Source organism: Saccostrea cucullata, unplaced genomic scaffold, assembly GCF_032062105.1.
Source record: "Saccostrea cucullata isolate Sc308-1 unplaced genomic scaffold, CSIRO_AGI_Scuc_v1 ctg9948, whole genome shotgun sequence".
Taxonomy (NCBI): domain Eukaryota; kingdom Metazoa; phylum Mollusca; class Bivalvia; order Ostreida; family Ostreidae; genus Saccostrea; species Saccostrea cuccullata.
This window is the reverse complement of record NW_026934835.1, coordinates 10,885-16,337: the sequence shown is the minus strand read 5'-3', so window position 1 is coordinate 16,337 and position 5,453 is coordinate 10,885. Positions and strand designations below refer to the sequence as shown.

The window sequence follows — 5,453 nt, the reverse complement described above, 5'->3', positions numbered from 1 at the left end:
TTATCCCAATATCTTACCTCACATATCAGAAATTGCATGGACTATTCTATAATAAACATTCAAAAATAATAAAGACTGATATCTTTTCGATAAGATTTTTTATGTCAGGCTCTAAAATCTGAAAATTTACCGTATTTATATCAAATTTTTAACGTAAGTTAAACTTTTGGGATTGCTACATGTACCTTCTAGAGACAGATTTTTTTTATCCCACTTAAAACGTATACTAAGCTTTCAAGTCATGTTTGTTCACGGTAGAATTGTCATAAATATTATATTATTCCCAAATACGCATAAAGTTTACAAAGAGCTTGTTCTAAAAAAATCTTTTGAGCAAAAAACTTAAAAACCACGTGTTTTATTTATTTTCTCATGAGTTTGTCTAAATGCTGTTATCTGATTGGACAGAAGGATTAGTGCCTTGATTATTCCGTGTATAAATAGCGATTCACGGTTATCGTTCTTGACTTCCTTATTTAGAAATCGTCCAGACCTGTTTAACAATTCTGGTTTAAGGATAGTACGTGAATATTATGGAATATCACTATTATCAGGAGATGGATCAAATAATCAACGGTTTCGAGTTGTTTAATTTGCTTTTGCCCAAAGAATGCAGTGTTCCAGCTGTGAGGAATTAATACCACCGTAAGGATGGGGTTCATGTAAACAAAGTGTTATTTAATGCTACCGTTTAATACACATGTTAAAACTGTTACTGGAATTCATTTTGACAATCTATTTCAAACATCTAAACTGGATAACTGGCCTACAGAAATATTTAAAGAGCAGTAAAGGAACAATTTGAATGCAAGTGGATGTGTAAGGCTTAAATAAGAAGAAAATGGATAACTAGGATACTTGTTTGAGCAATATGTACTTACAATTATGACCATGCATGTGTAATATCAGGAATTAAGGTTATATAATTTCATTGTTATGTTAAACACAGGACAATTATTACATATTGTAAACAATTTTAAAAATTTACCTGTAGTTATTAATTATATATTTTGCAATAACACTTGTTTACATATATATATACGAGATATTAAATATATGTCAATATTTCATTACAGTTCCAGTTTGAGATGTCACAATGAAGTGGCTACAAATACTGGTGTTGTATATAAATAAAATTCCGTGTCTAAAAGTATTAAATTTATTCTTCGTTGCAGCCTTGAAAGTGCAGTACAGAACAGACAAGAATGTTAGCTCTGCTGAACTGAATTTTGAGTAATTATAATACATGTATAAATTTATAAACGGGCTCACTGAGAAGTGAATACAAAATGTATCTTTGATTTATGTACGTGGTGCTAGCCAAGTAATTTATCATCAAGTACATTCCATAAGACTGTCTTTTTAAGCTTTGAATTAACAAAACTACATGTTTTCATCTCAAATGATGAAATGTTCCAAAGGTGAAACAGTGATAACTGTAAATTATATGTATCAACATTGCATAAACTCTGTATGCAACTATTTGGTGCTAGCCAAATTGATATCATCCAATGCATTCCATTAGGAATGGTATTAAGGATGTGGCCTAACTAACTGGATCAATTCTATCCTATGCAGTGCTAACTGTGTTAGTATATCATGTTGTCTAAATTGTACCGAATTCTATTCAACACAGCGTTAGCTATATCAGATCGATTACCTGGTGTTAGCCATGGTATTATTTGCAGTGGATAGTATTACTATAATTACTGATAGCTCAGCTATTGGAGAATACACTTGTAGTTCATCAGTGTTAACTGAAAATTCTTATATAAAACTTTGAGCTGCGGTAGCAGTGTTTGCAATTTCTAGCGTTAGCTAAATATTGGGCAATGTTAGTTGTCTATTGGTTGCGTTAGCAAGTCCAAATTATCGTGTTCTTACAACATGCTTCATTTTACAGCCACGATGTCACAGCCTAGAAAAGGAGACGGGTAACGGATAGCTTCAAGAAGGAGGTCAAGGATATGTTGAAAGAGATGGTGGCAGAAGCTATTCCTACAATAGCGAGCAAAGTTGTGGCACAACTTCAAGAAATTAATAATTCATCCAACAGCTTGTCACAATCTGCATCTTCTTCTTCATCTCAACAGAGCCAGGCAGAATCAGTACAGCAACCCCTCTCAAACGAAACACAGCAAACAACAGCAGAACCTGCTGATCAGACGTCACATTCGAGACCGGAGACATCATCACAACAGTTCCCAGCAACATCATCAGTACAGGAACCTATCCCTGCAAATAGTGTTAATCAACAAACATCAGACAGTGTCACACCGGCTCCTCAGTCCTCAAAAGGTAATGAACTCAATGTGACGGGCCCCCTTCATGCAGGTCGTCCATTAGGACAAGGTGTTGATCTAAAAACAAAATCTAAAATATGGGCAGAGGAATATATATTCAACTAGGTTCACTGATCTTCAAGCAAAAATCTGCCAAACTTGAAGCTGTCCAAGGGAAGGATAATTCTTTTACTTTCCTTCAAAAGGAGCATAAGTATTTTTTCAAATCAACAGTGGATGAATGCTTTTCATGTTTTGTAGCAGTGTTTTGTGAAAAATTCCCATCACAATCCCCATGCTTAATGAAGTATATGGCAACAATTCAGAAACTCAGCAATGATGTCGGTGACAAAGCAGCCTTTTACTACGATGAACAATTCCGTTCTTGGAGAGCTGAAAATCCTGCTCAAATGCCTTGGGACAAAATCAATGCAGAACTGCACTCGGAGGCATTACAAGTTGGACTCAAAAGTCGATTAGATCTGACTGACAAAACAAACAAACAAAAAACACAATCAGCAGCCCTTTCGTGGGAAAAGCAAGAAGTCGTGCTTTAGCTACAATAACAACAATGGCAACTGCGTCCGTCCAAACTGTGAGTAAGCACACATCTGTAGCAGATGTTTTGGAGACCACCCAAAGAAAGAGTGCAGTATGTCTTCAGAGCCTAACAAGAAACCCATTTCAAACTTTAGTAAACTTCAAAACCCAGCAAGACAGTCTAGAAAATGATTCCCGGTTAAATGATGTTGTAACCCCTGTTGATCCACAGGAGTTCGCGTACCTATCAATTTTGCCGAAATTTTCGGTAAATAAAAAAGATACGTAATACCTATAATAATAACACAAGGAGTGCAACCGTTGTCCGCGACGCCATGACGTGACGTCACGGGCGGTCCATTTACCCAAAAGGAACAAAAAAAACCAATCATACACAATTAACTAGAGATAACAATATTACGTTTAGAAACGAGTACAAGTACTTGTACCTCCCCGTTTTAAATTTTCTTGAATGTCTAATAACTTGTCTCTGGTTTCTTTTCGCATATGACCTCAATCATCTAGATAAGCATTTCAGGCAGTTTTGTTCCTTTTGGGGTAAATGGAAGCGCCCGTGACGTCACGTCATGGCTTCGCGGACAACGGATATTTGAGCGAAGTTGTGGAGAAATATCACCGCTGCTGCTGTAAAACATGCGTTTGAAATCATATGCATTAAGAGCCATAAAGAATGGTCCTTTCCAAAAAGATTGGTTTGTGTTTTATAATTTTCGATTGAAGATTAATTGTGCGACAGCCTTGATATTAAGCGAGGGGTTCCCAGGTGACCTAAAATGCGTTGTACTCCTTGTGTTATTATTATACGTATTACGTATTTTATTTTATTTAATGAAATTTTCGGTATAATTGACAAGTATGCGAACTCCTGTGGTTGATCCAAGAGAGTTGAAGGTTTGGCTACATGGTTATGACTCTGAAGAATCAAAATTTTGTTGGATGGTTTTACTTTTGGGTTCAAAATTCCTTATAGTGGAGCAAGACAATTTAGGCATAGTAAAAATCTTTCGTCAGCTATAAAAAACTTAAATATTCTTCAGCAGAAAATTGATATCAATGTTCAAAAAGGGCGTGCGGCTGGCCCGTTCACAGTTAAAAACTTACCTCTTAGAAACCTTCAAATTTCTTCACTTGGGTTGGTGCCTTAACAGAAACAAGGTGAATTCAGAGTCATACATCATTTATCCTACCCAGAGGGGTCATCAATTAATGACGGGATTTCAAAAGAATATTCTGTGGTGACATATCAAACTGTAGATGATGCTGTAAAGCTGATTAAGAGGTTTGGCAGAGGCGCTTTGATTGCAAAGACTGACATTGAACATGGGTATAAGAATATTCCAATCTACCCACTTGACCATGAGTTATTGGGGTTTGCAGTAGGGAGTAATATTTATTATGATAAGACATTGCCCATGGGTTTAAGTTCTGCATGTAGTCTTTTTGAAAAATTCTCAACTTCCTTGCATTGGGTTGTCAGTAATAAGCTAGGTATTGAAGGTTGTGTACATATGTTAGATGATTTTTTACTAGTCCCCCCCATGCCTTTCTCTGTGTATAGATCAGTTAGAGCTATTTTTGAAGTTCATGAAACAGATATGGGTGCCCTTAAAGCAAGAAAAGACTGCCTCCTACGACTGTTTTAACATTTCTTGGACTGGAATTGGATACTAACATGATGGAGACCCGACTACCCATTGATAAGTTGCAAAAATTGCGGGCACAGATTTCACTATACAAACAAAGAAAAAATAACTCTCCATGAGCTTCAATCCTTAGTGGGACTCCTTAATTTTGCTTGTGCGGTAGTACAGCCAGGACGCACTTTTCTTTGCCGATTAATTGACCTAACTAAAGGATTACGTAAACCACACCACAGATGTCGACTAAACAAGGAAGCTAAAGCTGATTTAGAGGCGTGGTCACTTTTCTTTCAGAACTTCAATGGAAAATCCTTGTTTTTAGAGGACGCATGGCAAACTTCTGTTACGTTACAACTGTACACAGATTCCAGTGGCTTAGGGTTCAGTGGTATATTTGGAAACAGATGGTTTTAGGGGGAATGGACTTCAGAGTGGCATAACTATCACATAACTATTAAAGAAGTCTTCCCCATTGTCGTAGCTGTTCAGTTATGGGGACGAGATATGTCAAATAAAAAAGTGTGCTTTTTCTCAGATAACATGGCAGTCGTACACGTGATTAATAAACAAACAGCTAAAGAAACAACCATTATGAAACTTCTGCGAAAACTCATTGTCCAATGTTTAAAGTTTAATATATTGTTTGTTGCTAAACATGTTCCAGGAGTAAATAATGTGCTCAGTGACAAATTATCTCGTTTACAGATATCAGACTTCCACAGACTAGCACCACAAATGGAGCACCAGTCGACACCTGTTCCAGAGGAGATGTTCAAACTCTGAAGTCCCTCTCAGTGTACCTGGCAGAAAATGCTTTGACAGTTTCAACGCGGAATTCTCATAACAGAGCCAAGCTTACTTGCAACGAATTCTTATCCTAGTACTTTCCAGGTAATCCAACGTTTCCAATGACGAGTGAACAGTTGGTTTTATTTATTTCTTATTGCTATCAGAAAGAACTTTCACCTCA

At 36.6% G+C, this 5,453-nt stretch overlaps 1 pseudogene; it reads left to right on the top strand.

Moving 5' to 3' along the window:
- The first annotated feature begins 1,801 nt into the window (after positions 1–1,801).
- Positions 1,802–3,045, top strand: LOC134241428 (uncharacterized; annotated as a pseudogene).
- Positions 3,046–5,453: the final 2,408 nt, after the last annotated feature.